Genomic DNA, 23,578 nt, shown 5'->3' on the forward strand with positions numbered 1-23,578 from the left:
TCCCGCTGGAGCCAGACCAGATGTTCCTCATTTATTCTATGAGCCCACAAGCCACATGCCATTTTATGAGGTGGGGACAGGGATGAACTCATCATAGTGTTGTTGCTTTGACCCAGGAAGTATCCAACCCTGAACACTAAGTTTTGTTTCCACTTTGTGTAAGACAGAAATTTTTCAAGATGATGATTATTTTGCTGAGCTTTCAAAATTTGTGTCATTATCACTTGATTCCCATGGAAATTCTCTTCCCTCAGTAGTGCTGGAGGTCAGTTTGATTGTGGAGGTTCTCTCAGGCATAGTGATTCATTCATAGCTGCAAAAGAAGGTGTGTCAGGCTGGGCAATAATGCACAACCATCACTGTCAAATTCACTGTGTAGAATGGGTCAGAGAAAACAACCATACACATGACTTGTGTTTCTGTGTCAGAAATTGTTATCCTGAGTATATGAGCTTAATGGCTTCCTCTTCCATGAAATCTTCCCTGTGTCACTTCTGCCCTCCCCTCTGCTTTCCTCTGGGTTCCCATAGTATCTCATGCTCATCTCTAATCATTTTATCAAACTGTGTTATATTTACCCTTATTCCTAGTTTCCTCCTGAGGGAAATAACTGTTTATCTCTACAACTCCAGTATACTAATGCATCCGTTAAATGGATTTAGACTAAAGGCTTGCATGAAAAGACAGATGAAAAATAGATGTCATTTTACATATTAATTCTCATCAGCTGAAAGTGTCTGGCTAGAAGCAGACTGTGCAGTGCAGTGGTTGATTACTAATGATTGTGGTTGATTACTAATGCCTGGGCATAGATGAAGTACTGGTGCCTCTTAGTCTAGTGGTAGAGGCATGTCTAATTAAAGAATTAAAGAATGCATGGCACATCAGGGACCTTTGCATGCTGTGACTTTTTCATATCTGTTCTAATTTAGAAAATGTTATTTTTTAAAAGTCTGGTTGCATAGATATAGATTTAGAAGTCCACTCTGCTTAGATTTTCATCTTTTTTCCTCTATTCTTAACTTCTTAGGTTTCTATAACCAGAGTCATATAAGCTAAATTCTTTAGAATGAGAGCACATCCATGCAATACACTCTGAAAATTATTTCCTCTTCAGCTGAAGTAATGTGAAATGGAATAAAATATAAAGAAAACATTGTGAAATGTTTCACATTTCAGACAGAATGAATTCTATATCCTGAGAAAAAATTATAAATGTTGTGAAGCTTTTATTTTCAATAATGTGGTAGCCCCAGTTTCTATATCTGCAAATATATTAGATTCTTGTATTACCTTATATTTGCCATTTCCATAGTAAAATAAAAATTAATATATTAATATATCATAAGTATTAATATATAATTACATATTATATATACATTGCTGTGTGTATGTATAAACACATATATATTGCTATTATTACTAAATAAATGATTGCCTATGTGTTTGATTGTATATTACCACGTATGTGGTAGGCATTTGCCAAAAACTTTTATTGTACGAACAAACATCTATCACTTCCTTCAACTGAAATATATACATAAATGTATACATTTTGATATTTTAAAATTTAAATTAAAAACATTTAATATAAAAAGTAACATGGAAGACTGAAGTTCTGAGATAAAAACAGCCTGGTTCTAATGGTGACCAGTCTTAACCTGTGTGAGAAAATGAATAGATACATTTACTGTCCATGTCTTATCAATGCTCACCCTCTTCTGAACCTTTAAGATGCATCCACGCTTGGTCAAATTTAATATTCATTAATTTTATTGTCTGTGGCAGAGATACCATGTGAACTCCCCATATCTACCATCCCTCATCCCTGTCTTTTAGTAATAGAATGTCAGGGTTTTGCTTGACATTTGTATTTCCAGCTTCCCTTTCAGGTACGTGTAGCCATGCAACTAAATTCTGACTAATGGATTATGAAGAGAAGTGATGTTTGCAACTACCAGTTGTGTCATCCACTTCTTTTTCCTCCTTTCCACTCACTCTCTGGGATAAAGGTGGGAACTCACGAAGTCATTTTAGATCAATGGTGGAAGCTGCATGTTGATGATAGCAAATCTCTACTAGAAGCTTGAGTCCCTGATATCATAGAGCCTCCATGTCAGTCCTGGCCTGCATGCGTACAGATAACTGTGTAAGAGAGACATAAACTCTCTATTTTAAGCCACCAGTATTTTGACTCTGGTTCTATCCTAACTTCTTTTTGTCATCCTTCCTAATGATGACACTAAACTCAAAATATGCTTGTACTGGAGTAGGATTGGCTTTGGAAGACTACACTGCAGAAACAGAGATGATATTTCCCAAATCACAAAGACCGAGGAACACGTGAACATGGGTAGTTAGGTAGTTAGGCACAATCTCCTGTGTCTCCTCTCACAGATTGGGGTTAAGTGATGAGATTTGTGGTAAGATACACCTGGGTTTGAGTCTTGAGTCTACCTTGGAATCTATCTTTGGTGTCTGACATTATTGGCTGTGGGAGAGATGATTAGTGTATTAAGATCTTGGGAGAAGCAGAACCACTAGGATACATAGATAGATATAAGAGGAGATTTATTATTGGGATTGGCTCATGCAGTTATGGAGGCTTAGAAGTCCCACAATCTGCTGTCTGCAAACTAGGGAACCAGAAAAGACAGTGATATAATTCAGTTTGAGTCTGAGGGCCCAAGAACCAGGGAAACTTAATGCTGCAACTCTCAGCCCAAGACCAAACTGAATCAGGAAAGCCTATATTCATGTCTGAGGGCAAGAGAAGGTAGATATCTCAGCTCAAGGAGTGAGAGAATTCACCTTTCCTTCAAATTTTTGTTCCATTCAGGCCCCCAGTGGATTGGATGGTAACTGCCCAAATGGTGAAGGCAGCTTTATTCACTCAGTCTACTGAATCAAATGCTAATCTCATCCAGAAACACCCTCACAGACACACCCAATAATGTTTTACCAGCTATCTAGGCTTCCCTTAGGCCAGTCAAGTTGACACATAAAATAGCTATCACAAGACCACCACCCCTTTTCAACTTAACACCTATACACATCTCCAATGTATATTAGAATATTAAACCATACTTAATCTCCATATAAAGTTTGACTTTGCAGTGTCTAAGTCACCCATCCATTTAGCAACAATGTGTTGTTGAGAACCTCCTTATGTGCAAGTGCTGCCCTTAGAGCTGGTATGCTATGGTGAACAAGAACTTGGCATAGTCCTTATCTTCAGGGAACTTACTTCATCTTAGTTTTATTAAGACAACTAAATAGTATATTTAAGTTGTATTAAGTATAAGTTAAGTATAAATATAAGTTGTATTAAGTATATTTAGTTGTATTAAGACAACTAAATAGTATATTATGATTTAACTTGATAATGGCTCTAATACAAGAAGTACATAATATAGACTTGCATATATAGACACATAGAAGAAACAGTGAATACAGGGTTGTCAACAATAGTTAAGGTTGACATAGTACCAGAGGCTAGGTTATGAAAGAGCTTCTAGATCCATGTAGTGCTCTGGAGGTTATTCTGAGGGCAGTCGAGATCTATTCAAATGTCTGAACCAGGTGAATAATGTGAGATCTCTATTGTAGGCAGCTCATTCTGGAAACATTGTGGGGAAGGATTGGAATAAGGAGACTAGAGATGGGGAGTTCAGCTAGGAGCCAGAGGCATCTGATTGGTAGATAACTCCTAATTTATGCCCTCAATAGTGGAAGAGTGTGCAGATACTGCCTCTTACTGGAAGGATTTATGATATTATCTAATCAAGAACATATGTGGACTCAAAAGGCAATGCAAAACATTCCTTTATTTTCCTTTGCATATGCAGTTCATTTCCACCTCTACTGGGGACAGGAATCATATTTCCTTCTGGCTCCCTTCTCTCCTGCCATGTTCCCATGAGACAAAGTGAGGGAATGCAAATGGTTATACCCAGGGAAGTAGGAGTGAAGTGGCCAGTGACCACAGAAGAGAGGATTCAGGAACCATGTCGTGAGGAGACACTAAAGGCAGAATCTGGAGTTTCAGGCATGAGGTCAAGAAGGGGTCATGTGCAAAGAGAATAAAGAGATCATTGTGTAGAGGCCAGTCTCTACTCAGGTGGGAGGACTACTGGTTCCTGTGATGCTTGTATATTGTAGGGTAAGTTCCTAGAGAGCAGCTAGTTGATGGTGCCAGCTGAGTACAACCACCTGAACTAGACCATCCAGCCAGGAGAGAGGCTTCAATTATTGGGTGAAAGCCGAGGACGATAACAAAGACAAGGTCTGAATAGAAGGTGAGCCCACCTGAGCTCTGTGGTGAGCCAAGTGTATATCCACTCACAAGGCTGGGATTTTTCTCATACACCTGTTTTAAATCTGCTCCAGTGCAGAAACTCAGGCTGTCAAGGTACTGGACACTTCATGTTAAGCTCAGAGATTCCTTCTCCCCACAGACTTCTCTTACCAACACAGTCTCCCTTGGTCTCCTGCTCACCTTCATATGCACCTCTGCCGCAGTTCTGTCCACACCTGACACACGGGTCATTCAGTTGCTTTTTCCTTTCATTAGTTTGATTTCTACCAGATCTGTGAGGATTCTTCTGATTCCTCTGGCTGTCAGCTCCGCTTACATTAGAATGAGTTAAGAGAGAGCATGAGAGAGAGAGAAAAAGAACTTTGGGGATAATATGGACATTAAGGGAACTAAGGAACCTAGGTAGGGTTATGAATTTCACATACGTTGGACTGGACTTTATCACAGGAAAATAGTCACGTATCATGCAGGATTTGAAGCTACAGGGGAAATATTTGAAAACAGTTGTGCTCAGATATCTGAGCACCTATATAAGCAACTAATGGAAGGGTTTCGCTGCACCTTCTGTCCGACTCTAGAGTACAAGTGAGGTTAGGTATGTCGCTCTGGCATTCCAAAAGTTTGGCAGAAATGAATCTGGTCTACTGAATAGCAAGTAGCACTCACCCAAAGTGTTCTTAAAACTTGACTGATAAAGATCTATGCCTTCTTTGTTTCCACAACAGATTTTTTTGTTCACTAAATCTTGGATTGAGTGTCTTACATATGCAGGCTTGTTTGTGCAAGTTCAGTGAGTAAATGCCAGTGAATTCTTCCTCTCAAGAGCATGACCAGTGCAGACCTGAACCAGCACTTCCTACATATAGATTCCTGTGTGTGGTTTTCTCCCCACCCAACCTCCCAACACACACATACACCCATCCCATTCCCTGCCACCAATACATTCTATTGTATATTCCTCTGAGGCAAGGGCAAATATTTTTGTACCTCTGTTTACCCCTTAGTACCAGCAGATTTGCAATAGAACACACCTTTAAATTGTATTTTCCAAAGATGGCTGAACCAATATATTCCGTCCCAGATGCTCTGCTTACAAAGTGATGTTCACCCTCTTCCCATTGAGAAGTAGGGTCTTGTGTCCTCCCTTTGATTCTGAGTGGGCCTGTAACTACAAAAAAGTGACACTATGTGACTTCTGAGGCTAAGTTGTAAAACGGCAATATGCCTTCCACCTAGTCCTCTTTGGATGCTTGCACTTGAAACTCAACCACCATGTTGTGAGGAAGCCTAAGTCACATGGAGAGGTCATAGGTAAGCATTTCCACTGACAACCCCAGAGGAGGAGTTGAGGTCCCAGTTATGAGCTCATATCAACCTCCTCAGACATGTAAATGAATCATTGTTAATTGATTCCAACCCCTCCCTCCCACTCTTGAACCACTCTATTGGTTAATGCTCATAAAACAGACTTTCTCTGCTAAACCCTGCTCAAATTTCAGATTCAGAAGCTAAATAAATCATCATTGTTGTTGTAAGACTAAGTTTTGGGGTGGTGTGTTATGCTGCAACAGATACTTAGAACAACACCTATCTTATCTTCTCCTTTGCTATGTGAATTCACAGTCACATCTCTTCCCAGCCAGACTCTAGGTTACTTAGAGTCTGGAGCTTTTTCAGTCTAAACTTCCAGGACATTCTTTCATACTATGCTATATTTCAGTCAAACTAAATTTCTTCTGCTCTCTATGTTTGATCTTAGATTCCCAGTCTTTGTATGCTTGATCATCCTATCTCTTTGTTGTGCACAAGAGTGTTGTGCACTCTTGTTCCCATCTGTATTCTCCTACGTCTTACTCATTTTCAAGACTGAGTCACATGCCAGGAAGAATGTCCTGATTCCTCCAGTCAGAGAGATGCCTCCTTTTTCTGAACTCCCAGAGTGCTATAGATGAATTTTTCTTACCAGTCTTATCATCTTTTACCTTATATCACAGTTACTTGTTTACAGATGTTTCTCCACTTCTAGACTGTCTTATTTGTCCTTACATCTATTTATACAAAAATATTTATGGAATGTCTACTACTTGCCATACAATGTTCAAGGCACAGGGTAAAGAACAGTGAGCAAAGGAAGACATGATCCTGCCCTGATAGAAATTTCAGTCTAGTGAAGGAAACACAATAAATAAGTACACAATGTTTGACTATCATGCTCTTTTAAGGGTTTTAACTAAGTCGATCACATCCAGGACCTAACGTTATACGCTATTTCCTTTGCAGTCTTGGAAGACAACATGGAATAATCAGAGATCTGTGTTTGAATCCTATCTCACTTACTATCTGTGAATACGAAGCAAGGGCTTTAACTCTCTATGTTTTAATTCTCTCACAGATCAAAAGAAGATAATTTTATCTGCTTTATACTTTTTTGTTATTATTAATGGGAAAACTTATATGAGCTTCACTTTTGTGCTGAGTACACAGCTAATTCATATATCCCTTTGTTCCTGGCTTCTCTTGCTTAGTATGCAGCTTAGCCTTAGGCTTGCACTCAACTAATGAGACTGACCATGGTATCAGGTTCTCAGGCCCCATCCTTTCCTTGTACGTGAAACTCCTTTTATGGTTGAATGGCAACCAATTTTTTTTCAGACAACTTCTGCCAGCAGCACTGGAGGGAAAGGAAGGAAGATCTCAGTCTTTGTCATATGGCTGACTCCTACTTATTGTACAATATTCTACCAAAATGGCATTTCTTCAGAGAGACTGTGGCCACCCATCCAGTCCCTACCAGAGTGTGTTGGTTCCCCCTTTTTCAGACTACACAGCACCCTAAACCTCTCCTTCACAATACTTGTCACAACTGGAATTGATTAATTTTTAAAAACTATCTATCACTCCCATAGATTGTAAGCTTAATAAAGGCAGGGACCAGGACTGTGTTGCTGCCATGATCACCAGCACCAAGTAAAGTCTTTGCCACATAGAAAGTACTCAACAAATATTTATACAACTAATGAATTGAGAAAAGCTTTGCAGTTGTAGCTGGAACCCCAAGAAAGGAGTAAGCTCAACAACTGTCAACATTTTTTCTTTATCCAAAAATTCCCATCACCGCTCTCAGAGACTATTCTCCTTGAGCATTTTTATGATCAATTCTCAGAAGATTCTGAGGTCAGAATGTGGGATCTCTTTTAATGGAAGATCATTCCAAAGAAAGAATGATTAATTTTATTTTGCCAGTTAACTAGTTTCTCTGAACAATGCCTCTGGGTTTCCTGGATGACCTACGGAAGGTATAAGACATGAACATCTTAAAGTCTGATGGTTCAGTCAAACCAGCAAGCTGTTTTCAGCTGAGTCTGTAATAGCAAACAAGAAAGGTAACTGACAATTTAAGAGAATTATGACTGAACTAACTACAAGTCCCGAGACAGTCGTACTGTGGTACCGTAAGCCTTCCAGAGATGTAAAACCCCAAGATCTTTCGAAGCTAAGAGGCTTACAGAATTTTAATTAAAAAAAAATAAGTTAACAGCTGTTTTGCCCTGCCGTGGGCATGTAACTGGCCATTCCTCCAACACACTCTAAAACAACCTTTTCTATTATTTGCTCAAAGCCAAAGAGTTGTAATAAAATATCTTTCTTCCTCAAAGTATGAGACCAGATATAGAAAAGTAACAACAAGAAGTAAAACTTGGAATCTTTTTACAAATATTAGCATTAATTATTTCTCTAGCAATATGAGGCCAAAGTCCCTATAGTGTCTAACTAAGTAAACATTATACTTATTACTACCAAAATGCAGGACATGGTTCCAGATCTGCTTCCCAGCTCATAACCAGGCTTGCTGAAGCTTCTCTGTGTAAGGTTGAGTTTAGTCAAAATTAACATACCTACTGACCTCAGACCATTATGTAAAGAAAGATTTATCAGAGGATTAGACCATAATTGTAATTCAGGTTATATAAATACATAAAATCTCACATATCTTTTATATTTTAACACGTTGAAAGTGGCACCTTACATAGTTAGAAAAGGCTGCTAGGGTTGAGAGAAGAGATAGCATTAAAGAGAGCTGGTACTTCTTATAGGTTGACTTTCATGTATCTGAAGAATATGGTACAGAAAATGAATAAAGACTAATCCCATTTTGCTATCTTTTATATTTTTTGTGTGCTAGATCCTGGGAAAATTCATTCAGCTCTGCTTCCTTTTTTTTTTGAGATGTATAACTGTTATTAGTATGAAACAGGGAGGAAAAGCAAGACTAATGCATCTCATTTTCCCATAAAAATTTCCCTCAGAGGAGTAAAAGGATTTCTCCCCATCTTGCATACAGAAATATTCTTCACAAGTTTCTATGAAGTTCCTCTACCTAATGAGATCTGAATATTGCACCAACTGGTATAAGCAATTCTTAGCTCTTGGGTCTTATTCTCCAAATTAATAGTATTTTTAGTTCCAATAGTTCTTCTTAGTGAAATACCCTATACTGTTGACATTGGAAATAAAAAGACTATACTTTCATCATAAACTCTTTCATTTAACAAACATTTAATCAGTGCTGCACTAGGCATTGTGATAATAGAAAATCTAACAAAGAGAGGACTTCCATTTAAATCCAAGAAAGAGGGACCATAAATACCCTCTTGAATAAACCAGAAATATGGACAATACAAATCACACAATGGTTAGAAGACACTGGACATCAGACAATAAAGGATAGTGATCCCTGTGAGATGGGAAACATATGAGGTGAGACCTATAATAGCCTCATCTTAATGCCTTGAAAGAATTTCCAGGCTGCAACATCAAGAAGGGGAAACCAGGAAGAACCTGGAAAACTCCCTGAGTTGGCAAAATGAAGCTGAAAGTCTAGAAAGGCCAAGGTGGTTAGAATTCATAGGACAGCATATCAGAAGTCAGAGACACCTAGAGATCTACAGAAGGTCCCCTTCAAGTATTCAGTAGAGCACATATTTATGCATACCTGTGAAAAACAATCTGTGACTGGGGAAAGAACCACCTGAAAAGAATAGGAATAACTGTGTCCAGTGCTCACATATGGCTAGGATTAGTGCCTATTACCACAGGCAGACTGGAAATCTTTATGACTCATGGGGCATGGTATAGAATGCACAGAAGGGTCCTGCCTCAAGAGTGGAAAACAGTTAGTTCTGGTCTGAGAAATTCTATGGTTCTTCTTAATAAATCTTAAAAAGATGTGAAAGGATCAAACTGTTTAAAGTAACTTAGCTGCATTTCAGAACAAATCTCAGGAATATTTATGGGAATACAAAAATATCCACCATGTAACAAGCTAAAATTCACAATGTTTGGCCTCCAATAAAAATTGACAGATACACAAAAAAGCAGGAAATAAGACACTCAAGGAAAACAATCAATTCAGTGAAACTAACCCAGCAGTGACACAGAGTTTAGACTTAGCAGACAAGGACATTATGAAATAACTTTATTGCATATATTTGAAAATTTAAGTAAAGAGAGATTATATAACCTAAATAAAACTTTTGTAGATGAAAACTACAAAGTCAGAGCTTTTAAAAATGCAGATTTTACATTGCAGAAGAAAATATTAGTGAACTTGAAGATATATCAAGAGAAGCTATCTTAAATAAAACAAGAGTGAAAAAAACCTTTTCTAATCAAACAGTACATTGGTGACCTGTAGAACAACTTTAATTGACCTAACATATAGGTAAGTGGAGTCCCAAAGAAGAGGGGAAAGGTGGGGAATAGAAAAAAAAATATTTGAAAAAATATATAGAATAGCTAAAAGTTTTACAAACTTGTTGAAAACTATAAATCCACAGGCCCAATAATTCCAAAAACAGGGAACAGGAATATTTAAAATAAATAAAATAAAACTGATTGATATAATCTTGAAAAAAAATCTACACCAAAGCACATCATAATTAAATTGCTAAAAACTAATAATAAATAAAAATATCTTAAAAGTAGCCCTAGGAAAAAAAAAGACATTATGTGCTAAGGAACAAAGATTAAGATGACAGCACATTTCTCACTGCAAATAATATAAACAAGAAGACAGTGGAGCAATATCTTTAAAATACTGAGTGAAAAAAATTGATATGAAAAAATCTGAATGACAAAAAGAATTATTTAACCAGCAAAAATATTATTCAGAAGTGAGAGTGAAATAAAGAATTTTCCAGACCTAGGAAAGTAGAAAAAATTCATCACTGACAGAACTACACCACAAGTAATGTTAAAGGAAGTCCTTCAGACAGAAGGAAAATTATACCAAGTGGAATTATAAATCTGTATAAAGAAATAAAGAACACTGGAAATAATAACTACTAAGAATATACACAATGTATTATTTTCTTTATATATCTTTAAAAGATAATTGACTAAGATAACAACAATGAGCATAGTGTGGGATTTATAGTATGTATAAAAATTAAATGTGTCAAATCAATAGCACATAGGCTGGAAGGAAAGAATTAGAAGTATAACTATTATAAGAATTTTACTCTGTAATAAATGTGGTATATTATCATTTGAACAAACTTCAATATGATAAAGATGTATACTATAAACTTTAAGAACCTAGAAAAATAAAAACCAATTAAAACTAAATAATAAATGTAAAATAATAAAAGTTGAGATAAAATGAATGAAATAAAAAAAGCACACCACACAAAGAAAAAAAAATAAAGAAAGCCAATAAAACCAAAAGCTGTTTCTTTAAGAAGGAATATACATATATATATGATAATTCATTGTAACCAAACAAGTTTTATCCTAGGAATGCAAGGCTGGTTTAACATTCAAAAACCAATATTATTAAGAAAACAAACAAACAAACAAACAAATCAGTTTCTAGTTATGTTCCCCCTCCCTGTGTCATGGTCCAGAAATTTCCTCAATGTAGAAATCCAAGGTAATCAAAAGATTCATTTTATGTATTTCCTTTCTCTCATTCACAGTTCTGCATTGCCTGATTAATGTCTGAAAATAATTTTCTAGTTGTTTATGTTTAGAGGTTAAGTTCAATCCTTATTACTATATATAATATTTATAAACATAATTCTCACTTTGTCTTTAATTGTAGATGTTATACATTTTTTCCAATAGACAACCAACTGATATGTATAATTAAACTTCAGTGTAAATACTGACATTTGGATTTAAGTGTACCAAATTTTTAGAAAAATTTTCTTAAAATTTGCCATGTTTTCCTGTGTTCTTGCCTTTTCTTTTGGATCAATCAAGTATGTCTTATTCATTATTTCTCCTCTATTAAACCTTAGTTTTACATTCCTGTATAATTATTTTAATGGTTATTCTAGAAATTACAGAATACATCACTGATTTACTGCAGTCTACCTTCTTATTACTTTTCCCATTGCTCAAACAGTTAAAGAAAAATTAACTCTATTTCTTTGCTTTTAGTGTTTGTGATATTGTTATAATAATTTCTACATATGTTATAAACCCAGAGACATTATTTTTTCTTGTAAATAGTCAGCATTCTTTTATATCAACTCACAGGTTTAATTATTCTAGTAATCTTTATTTTCTTCAGTAATTTTGTAGCTCCACCTTGAATCATTTTTTGTTCAGTCTGAATAACAGTTATTCATTCTGGTAATAAAATTTCAGCTTTTTACCCCCAAAATGCTTTTACTTTCCCTTTATTCTAAAAGGATTTTTTGCTATTTATAAATTCTAGATAAGCAGTTCTTTTTCACTTATTTTAACTATGTCTTTTTATTGTCTTTGGCTTCCATCATTTTTGTTGATAAGTCAGCTATAATATTTTTTATTGCTTACAGAAAATGTTGTCTTGTCTCTTCAAATATACCTTTCTCCCCATTTTCTCTTCTCTGTCCTTCTGGAGCTCTAATTACACACATCTTAGACTTTTTGACTATGTCCCACATGTTTCTCAAGCTCTCTTCGATTTTTTCCATTCTAGTTCTCTCTGTGCTATGGTGTGGTTTTTTTCTATGTTGTCTTCAACCACGTCCAGTCTGGTTTTTAACTTAAGGAGTTTTGATTTAATATATTGTAAACTTTTAATTACTTAATGTCTAATTCTTTTTTCAAAATTCCTATTCTCAGTTTAAGTATCTTGTTATTCATTTGTTGTCTTTCCCTTTTTCACTATTTTCTTGATCATATTTATCACATCTGACTTACATGTATCTCTGCTTTTGATGTACAGTTTTACCTTGGTTATCAACCACATATTTTTGGCTCTTGTATGTTTGCTAATTTTTTATTGTAGTGTAAGTCATTATTAATTAAAGAACCATAGATTGCCATATATGATGTTGTCTTCTAGTAGAGATAATTTGCTTTTTCCTTCAGTAGAGTTTGATAACCTCAATCCAATCAAGAATTGACCTAAGAGTGTATTGAGATTTCAGTAAAACTGTATACTTCTGATTCATCCCTGTTCTTTGTGCATGGCCATACTGGACTTTTATTGAGAACCTTGAAGAACCATTGTTTCCTCAACACTAAAAGACTTAGAAAAATTCTCACCATTCTGTAATTTTAGTTTTTGTACTCCTCATTGCTTCCACAATTCTTAGGTATCTTTAAAAATATGACTTTGCAAATCAACTGAATTTTTCTAGTTTTATAATTAAGAGTTTTGTTCTGTTTTAATCTACTACATCTTATCTAGAAGTCTCATCTACTTCTTTTATATATGTTTGTCAGGATTCAAAGTCACATGAAATATATGATGAATGTATAAATAATTTCAGCCTAAACTCTCTTTTTCTCAACCCTTAGTTACAAAACTTGAACAGAAAGTCTGTGTAATAGGTTTTGTGGTATGGAAGCCATTTCACAATAAAAAATAAAAGAAATAATAGCTACATCAAATGTGAATGAGGTGGGAAACATTCAATGATTTCTAGTTGCTACAGGTTTTTGCATTATTCAGTACATGTGTAAAGTCCTGTTCAATAACATCTACTACTGTGTCTCCAACATCTAGCAGAGTGCATGACACGAAGTCAATGTTCAAAAAGTATTTACTAAATTAATAGACTAACCAATGAATTAATCTCCAGGCACTTGATAAATGTAAACATATAGGATACTAACATATATGCAAGTCTTATTCTCTTTTCACATCTCCCTAATTCCTTTATCTCTCCATAACACTTCTTCCTATAAACCAAACCAAAGAGAATGGTATAATGTTTTCTATATAATACTTACTCAGTAAGTATTTTTTGAGTTAAATGGCCAACTCTATCAGAAATTCTATTCCTATCTCACTCCTTTTCCTAGCATTCATTATTTTCTAGTATCTATTATTTACACTGCAGTTTCTTCTATGTACAGATCCTTCTGTCACAACAATATTTCTGAACTTTCTTTATTAAACTGTAAAAAATGTGGTTTCACTAATTCAGAGTTACAAATAAAACTGACTATATTTAGAAATTTAAAAATCTTGTTTTTTAAACAAGAATCCACAACGTGTATTCTGGTTTTAGACATGACTGGACTTACCCCTGCCATAAACCATGATAAAACTGGAAATATCTAGATAGATAGATAGATAGATAAATATGTATGCTTTCAATCATTGAACAATAAGCAGTATAAAGACATGATATTTGAGAAAAGGAACGTGTGAGGTGATCCTCTTATTTGCCCTAGATTTCTGCCTACAGGTAGTTCCTGACAGGAAGTTGGGTTATGGATCCCAAGCTGAAGAGGGAACACAACCCAACATATTTTATAACGTCAGCATAACCCTATTATCAAAACCTGAAGAAGATATTATAGGTAAAAATAATTACAGATCAATGGCCCCATTAACATAATTGCAAAAGATTTTAATACAATATAAAAAATCAAATGTAGCAATGTATTAAAGGATGAAAATCCATGCCAAAAGGGGGGTGTTATCTCTGTAATGCAAGTTAGTTTAAAATTTATAAAGTAATCAATGTAATTGAGCCCATTACTAGAATAAAGGATAAAAACCAATGTTTATCAATGGACGCAGAAGAAGCATTTGACAAAATTTGTCACCCTTGCATGATAAAATGCTCAAAAATGCTCAAACAAACTAGGATGAGAAGGAAATTTCTTCAATGTGATAAAAGACATGTATGAAAAGCCCACAGCTACCCTCATACTTAATGATGAAACATAAACACTTTTTTCCTAAGATCAAGATCAAGATCAATTACTACTTCTATTCAACATTGTAATGAGAATCCTAACCTGTGCAATAATACAAGGAAAAGAATGGAATACATTGTAAAAGGTAGAAGTAAAACCATCTTTATTTGTGGGCCACATGATTGCTCATGTAGATTACCCAGAAAAAGCTACTAGAAATAATAAGTAAAGTCACAAGATACAAGATTAATATACTAAAATCAACTGTATTTATAATACAAAGATAATATTTAGAAAATGAAATTTAAGGAAAAAACAGTTTGTCACAATTTTATCAAACTTAAAATACTTAATAATCAATTTAACAAAAGATATGCAATATCTCTACCCTGAAAATTACAAAGCATTGCTGAGAAAATGTAAAGTTCCAACCAGTAAGATATATCATATTCATTGATTGGAAGACAAAATAATGTCAATGATATCAATTCTCCTTTTAGTGACCTGTAGAGTTGATACAATTACAATAAAAATTAGGATTTTTTCTGCAGTGTTTTTTTTGCAGAAATTATAAGCTAATTCTAAAACTGATATGGAAAAATGAAGGATGTAGAAGAGTCAAAATAATCTTAAAAAAACAGAGTAGGGGGATTTACAATAACTACTTTCAAAACAATGTAAACATAATCATAAATATAACTATAAAATTACTATGATTAATACTGGCATGTCCTTATGCCATATTTGCATAAGGATAGAAAATAGATCAATGGAACAAAATAGAGATTCCAGAATACATCTACAAGTATATGGTCAATTGATTTTCAACAAATGAACCAAGAAATTTCAATGGGAAAGTAAATATTTTCAATTAATTTCTCATGATAAACAAAAATTAATACCTAAAAATAAAAGCTATAACTATAGAAGAAAGCTTAGAGGCAAAGATTTCTTAGAGAAAACACAAAAAACAATAATAAAAGAAAACTTTTAATGCTTTCTTTTATTTTTAAAAAAATTTTTAACATCTTTATTAGAGTATAATTGCTTTATATTGTTGTGTTAGTTTCTACTGTATAACAATGTGAATCAGCTGTATGTATACATATATCTCCATATCCTCTCCCTCTTGCATCTCCCTCCCACCCTCCCTATCCCACCCCTCTAGGTGGTCACAAAGCACCAAGCTGATCTCCCTGTGCTGTATGGCTGCTTCCCACCAGCCATCAACCTTACATTTGGTAGTGTTTATATGTCAATGAAAAAAAATTTTTTTTTTAATTTTAAAAATTAAAAATTTAAAAACTTCTGCCTTTAAGGAACACCATTCAAAAATACAAAGCAGGCACCAAGTTCAAAGGGAAAATATATGCATATGAATTTCTATCCAGAATGTATAAAATAATTTCTAGCTATTAATAACAAAAGATAAAAACTGAATAAAAATGGGCAAAAGGTTTGAACAGATAGGTCAATAAAGAAGATATATCCATGACAAATAAGGAATGAAAAGATGTATAGCATCACTAGTTATCAGGGAAATTCAAATTATGATCACAATGAGATATCACTATTCACACTGTGATGGCTAAAATTAAAAATAACAACACATATTTGGCAAGTATATGAGTCAGCTGGAACTCATATCTTTCGAAGATGTGTAAAACATCAAAATTACTTTGGAAAACTGTTTGGCAGTTTTTTATAATGTTAAAATTTCTCCTCCCTAGTGGTCCTGCAATTTCACTCTTAGATAGCTACCTAAGAGAAATAAAAATATATGTCCTCAAAATTATTTGTATAAATAACATTATAGCAGCAGTCTATTCACAATAGTCTATTCATAATAGACTACAAGAGGATATAACCTAATGCCTATGCACAGGGTAACATATTAACAATTTTAGTATAAATTGTTATAATGGAATAGCACTCAGCAATAAAAACATGAACTGCTGATACATACAATAACATAGTCCAATCTCAAAAAATCATTTAATGTGAAAGAATTCACATACAAAATATTATATATTCTTAATGATTCTATCTATATAAAGTTCAAGGCTATGCTAAACTAATTAATGGTGGTAGCAATCAGAAGTGTAGTTGCCCATGGGTTGTGGGAGTGACAAGGAGGAAAATTTCTGAGAATTATGAGAATACCCTATATCTTGAGTATGGAGGTGTTGGTTATATTTGTATATACTTTTATCAAAACATTAAATCACATGTTTAAAATTTCTATAGTTCACCTTGATTAAAAAAGCATTTATGATCTGCAGTTGGCTATGAAATCCCTGCTCTGTCTCAATTAATCATTAACATGATAAAATGAAGGTTTTCTCTTAAGTTAGTGAGTTTTTTTGGCCAGAAAGTAAAAACATTAGATATAAAGAATCCCACTACCATTATTTTACAGAGGAGGAAACAGAACCCAGAAAAGTATCTGTCTCAAAGTCAGTGAGGAAGAAAGAAGCAGTGCTCAGGAAAAAGAAAAAAACGACATTCTGATCCTAATCCTAATACATTTAATACTACCTCATAGCATAATTATCCAAAATGATTTAACAGATCCAGACTAAATTTATAAAATCATAAAAAAGGTAAAATAAATTATTGGAGGTAAAGTGGAACAAGGATATTAGATAACAAAATACATATTAGATAACAAAATAGAATCCTAACATCATCTTGGTATCTAGACTTCATGGTTTAGTCAAAAAAATATTCTATGTTTTTTTAAAAAATAAGCTATCCCATGACATGATAATATAATTGCCTCGAAAGCTAACTTAGCATTAGAGGCAATAATATGTTTTAGATGTTTTGGGTGGAAAACAGTTTTATACTCCATATGATAATGTACTATTATTAATCAATATTTACTGAGTACCCCTTATGTGACAACAGTGTCCTGGATTATTTTCTGTTGGAAATTTGAGGATTGAGTCACCATTTAGTCACTTTAAATGGCTTATTTTTCCATCTACTTAATTATGAGTTAGCATTAGAGTCAATAATATTATGATTTCATGATTAGCTTAAGTTTAAAAAATCACAGAAGTACAATTTTGGACTAAGCCAAGAAGCTTAGATACCAGGCCTTGATGTTAGGATTTCGTTTCATTACCTAATAGAGCTGGAGTTTTTAAGTTTACTTCAATTATTTTATTTTACGTTTTGAATGATTTTATTAATTTAACTTAGATTTTTGGATAAACTACAATGTAGTATTAAAAGCATTGACTGTTGAGGATCCAAATGAATCAAATCCCCTGGGCAATTAGTGGTTCCCTATTTGTGATATGTAATTGGATAGAAAATAACAAATGTTTCCCAGATAATAAACAGATACAGAGCCTGATCTCTCTCTCTCACCCTAACTAATAATTTATTTTGAAATGTCTGAAAGGTATGAGGCCAAAGAGTAAGGAGGCTTTAGGTCTGATATTCTAGATATAGCTGTTCATGTTCGTTGTAACTCCCAGGATGTGGCAATCCCAATTGCTCTGGGTAGGATCAGCCACTAGATGCTCTTATAGTATCCGTGATGCTTCTTGCCTCCTCAAATATCCTGTGTTTGGACAGAGCCAAATTACTCTCTTACTCAAGCTGGGCACCACCTCTAGAGGGCTCTTCATACCTGGGTGTATACTGACCCTCTGGAACAATGTGGCTTTCAAACTTTGAGGGAAATCTACAATTAAGAATATACTTAACACTGTGACCCATTAAATACATACATGCATATATAAAACCAAAACAAACATCACAAAATAATACCCTTATTACATGTGATTTTACATTCTATTTAATTCTTAAGTGAGAATCACAACCACCTGAATATTTCATGTTTAATGTGGTACAACTTGTCATCTGAATAACATTGCTCTAGAAGAAGCAACTATATGGGGACATCATTTTCAATAAAATATCTTTTAAAGAATTTAAAGAAATTTTAGGTTTAGAAGGGTGAAAATTTTCAAACACTTTGAATATGAGGATTCCATATATTGAACTAATCAGGGATTCTTGTAATGCAGAAAGTAGAGAACAACACTGTTGAAGTTTGTTTTTTTTTTTAAATTGGGGTATAGCTGTTTTACAATGTTGTGTTAGTTTCTACTGTACAGCAAACTGAAGATTATATACTAATGCTTTCTGCAATACCACTGGACATTTTTGGTAACATTTTTTTGTTTATTTCAGGATACATCATGATATAATCACATGTTCCACCTCCTGAAAATGTTTACTTTTTATGTTAATACATAAAATAACATAAACTGGGTTTTAAAAGCTTTTTGGAGTACATCTTCCACTTTTTCCTTTTTTTCTTGCAAGAAAAATTCACTTTACTGTAGTATTTTGGAATTACACACATCTAGGGTTGAATGGATTCAGATAAGTACACAAATACACACACACCTCAGCTTTGTTCTCTGCTTTCAGCCACTGCCAACTCAGCTCCCCAGTTCATTGCACTGTTTCCACCTCTTACCCAAGAGTTACATTTAGGCTCAGGGCATGATTCCAGAATTCCCTATGGAGAAAACTATCCATGAAAATTCCCTTGGGAAGGCAACTTGCACTGGTCAGCAAGTCCAACACAGCAGGTTTTCCTCCAGTATCAGAACAGATTCTGCTCTCAGATGAGCACCCCAGGGAACCATGGCTTGTGTTGAGGGTCAAGCTATATGAAAAATATGAAACCTAAAAACTAGACTCACAGCAGACCAGTGAGATGCATATACTACGAAAGGCAGAGTCAGATCTGCCTCTCTCCTATCTCCTATCATGCAGAGCAAATGATCACTGAAAGGACTGGCAGGTGAAATCATCTACATGTTTCTGTTAGGATTGTGTTTGACTCAACTTAGAACAACAACACAAGACAAAGATACTCCAGTGGCATAAGAAGATGGGAACTGACTTTCTCCATGTGATAAGAAGAGCTCCATAGGAAGTCTAGAGCTGGTTTTGTGGGGCTCAGACACACAACCAGAGATCTGGTTTTTAACTCTTCACTGTCCTTAGCACATTGACCTTTGTCCTATTCTTAGAGCCATGTGCGCTCAAGATGACGTGGGCTCAGGCCTCATGTTCACACTTAGGCAGAAAAGGAAGAAGGACGAAAAGGTTAAGAGGGAAAAGTTCCTTTTCCAGAGAGGCTATGAAGATGCCTACCCAAGGAATTTTTCAGAGATCATATTAAACAGAACACGGCCGTTCCCTTGTTCCTAGAGAAAATGTGAAATCAAGTATTTTCAGTGATGCATGTTTGTGCCTTGCATTAAAAGAAGTAAAATGAAAACTGGCAAATGACAGTCTGTCTGTGTCTGTCTCTCTCTCCCCCTCTCCTTTTTCTGAGTGCTTATAGCTGTGGTCAGTTAAATAAACTGCACATATGACATGAGTCCACTATGGTTCATTTATGGATATCTGAGAAGGGAATTTGGAAGGGAAATAAAATTTATTGAGTACCTTAAATGTGTGCTAGGCATATTGTTATGCGTTTTGCATATATATATATATATATATATATATACATACACACACATATATATGCATGTTATATATATTCATAAACATATTTTATCCTATATATTATTATTCTCTATATAAATATTATTCTTTATTATCTATTATCATATATACATCTTTTATATATAATATATATTATCCTCAAAACCTAAGAAAGTTGTCATAAAGATATCATTATGTCCATGTTACAGATTGAGAAAATGATGTTCAGACAGATTAAGCAAATTGCCTATAGCATTTCAGTGGCAAAACTAGAGTCAGGATTCAGACATAATTCTGTCCATAATCCATGCTGCCTTACACATAGAAGATAAAACAGGCAAGAGAAAATATGCATGCAGTGGTTAGCAGTCTGCACACAATTTTAAATTGATCATTACCAAGGCACTCAAGTCATTAGGACAATATATTCAGCCAGAAAATAGTCTCCTGTGCCCAATAGTTCATCTGCAAGTTTTGAGTATCTTCCAAGTCCAGCTCTAATGTGACAGGGACTTGGACGACCTGTTGCCAAGTAAGCATCAGGGCTATATTTTTGACTGGATTGACTAGCTGTTTTAGTGCCACATAGGAACAGCCTGAGGGTAAATGTATCTTCTTGCTCCTGTGTTCTGAATCCCAAATGAACAGGGTTTTGTCATAGCCCCATGCCAGGCACACCTTTGGCACAAATCCCAGAGCCACCATGTGGCCACCACAGCCCTCAAACTCTTTCCATTCTGGCATAGTGAAAGCAGGATCTGTTCTGAATTGGAAAAGGGAGTTCTACATTGTTCCCCAGAGGAAGAGATCATGGAGAACAAATAAATTTCACTGATATTATCAAAATATAGCCTGCAAATTTCATCACTAGGGAATTTAGGCACATTTCAGATACTGTTTCTTTAACACAGTCTCTGGGATAATTTTCCCCATAGAGGTACACTGCCTCTATTACCTGTAGTGACCAATTCTCATGGCAGCAACATATACTGCTTCCTCGAGAGGGGAAATGACAATCATCCTTCTTCCTTGTGGCTAATGCCTGCTGAAACCAATCATGTGGGGGGAAGTAAAGAAATGAGCTACGGAAAATAATTCCTTCTGTGATTTTCTGCCAGACTGGAAAATAGCTGCATCCCAGGCCAAATAGGGCACATTGCATTAATGGTCATGAATAAGAGAAGTGGGGACAACAATCATAGGAGACTACTAGACCCACAAACCTGCCTTTTAAGGTTCTGAAAATCAGCAGAATGAGCAGAAAATCCTTAACCATGAACTTTCCCATCAAGATCAGAAATATAGGAGAAGCTAGGTTTATTTTTTTTCCCATGATGTTCTATGGGTATGCCATTTATTCTGTGGTCCCCAAGTGGAGGAAGCAAGAATGATTTACAAAGCCCCAACTTAGTGTTTTTCAAGGCACTTAGCATACTTTTCTTTCTTCTCATAGGAGATAGGTTTTATTACTTCCATTTTACAGAAGAGGAAACTGAAATTATAAGTGGTAAAGGAAAGTGTACACGGTCTCAAGAAAATAGGGTTCAAATACTACCACAGATCAGACTAGTTCTAGAAACCATTTTCTCTCCTCTATATCATGCTAACACATAAGTAAAACTAGACTCATTACTTTCTTCATCATAACCAATTGTAAGAGTTGCAATTATAAGGTGACACTCCTGCGGCAGAGTATGTAGTGACACACTTTCTTGTATTCTACATTTGGGGGCTCAATAAATAATATTGAAAGTCATTTTGAAGAAGGGTGACCAGGACGGGGAAGAATCTGGACATTTTGACATAAGGAAAAGTCAAAGAAAGGGCAGAAATGGAGGAGTCCTGATCAAGGAGCTTGATGAGAATCTTTAATGTAAGAAGGACTTATATAGGACAGAAAGATTGTACACATTCTGAGGATGAATGGATAACTGTTAGAAAAAGAAAAATGTTAGCCCACCATAAGAAATTATTTATTGTAATTTGATCATATTTCCAAACCTAATAGGCTACATGATATGGTGGTGTTGACACAGAGGTTTAACAATCCTGTCTGAGAGACTGAAAGGGAACTTCTGTACTGGGCAGAGAATAGGATGAGTTGAACTCATTGTAGCACCCACTATTATTCTTTGATTCTATGATTATAATTCTGTGAGAGATAAGGTTTTTTGGCTTTTGGTGTAGAAGTATTATTGGTATCAGCAGTCCTGGAGCAAAAAGAGAGATGATGCAGAGAAATGAACACCAAAAAGAACATGAATAAAAGACTGATCTATTCTGGAAGGCCACTACCCCATTTCTCTGTTCCCCTTTATAGCAAACATTTAAAAATATTTGTCTATATTTGCTATCTCTAATTCCTCTTCTTCTATTCTCTCTTGCATCCACACAGTTTAAGCCTTTGCCTCTCACTTATATATTGAATTTACTCTTGTCAAAGTTGCCATTCATGTCCTTGATGCTATGTTGTCTAGTGGTTAATTCATAGTCTACATCTTACTGTGTCTATCAGCTGCCTTTTACATGGTCTTCTTCTTAAACACTATTCTGGAAGGCCAGTCAGAAATGGGATGTCTAAAGATGCTGCCTTCTTACATTAGATATTTTTGAAACCTAAGAATCAACAGTTTATAAATCTATACTTCTAGATCAAAGCGAAAAAGAGAAACAGGAGGGAGAATGAGAAGATTAGACAGTAAGATTGTGTAATTAGATTATAAAACTGAAATCAGTTAGCATAGATTTTAGGGTTCCTTGAGCTTAGTGATTATGTCTTATTCTTCTACTTGTCCAGTCCAGCATCTACCATGTATTCTTGGCACAGAGAAGATATTGTTGGATCTCTCAGAGAGGAGATAAAACTTAACAAAAGACAGAATTTAGATAAATGGAGAGAAATTAGAGGGGATTATGTGAGTAATGCAAAAGAAAACATTTTATTCTATGCACACCCTACTGATTGTAGAGGTCAACAAATGCCAGCTGGAATATAAGCTGATTTTGTGCCTAGAAAAAAAAGATGCTATGGAATCTTTGACTGATACAAACAAATATGAAAGAGATGGAGGGAAACCAGCATACCTGAACCTGAATATCTTCTATCTAAAAGAAACAGCATAGGGTAGAAATATGTTTTTTTGTTGAACAAGACTCAGTACTCTGGGAATTCTGTTCCCCCAGACTGGCTTGACTGAGCTGAAGAATCAAGAAATTCCTTAACTATATGTTTCCATGCATTGCCCACATGAGCCTACCATAATCATCTAAGAATACTGTGCTAAGGATAGATTTCTAAGCCAAAGGCTGCTATCTATGTGCTAGCCAGAGGTCTATCAGGTGGAATGATATTAGAAGTATTCCAACAGAGACAGTCTTAACTGGTGATTAGCCAAATAGATCTGCTTTAGGACTATTGGATTTAGCAAAAGAAAATACAGGACTCCCAAGTAAATTTGAATTTCAGACAGATAACACAGTATTGTTTAGTATAAGTAAGTCACAAATTTGCATGGGCCATATTTATACAAAAATATAGTTGCTGTTTATCAGAAATTCAAATTTCACTGAGTGTCCTGTATTTCA

This window comes from Kogia breviceps, chromosome 7 (genome assembly GCF_026419965.1).
Source record: "Kogia breviceps isolate mKogBre1 chromosome 7, mKogBre1 haplotype 1, whole genome shotgun sequence".
Lineage (NCBI taxonomy): Eukaryota > Metazoa > Chordata > Mammalia > Artiodactyla > Physeteridae > Kogia > Kogia breviceps.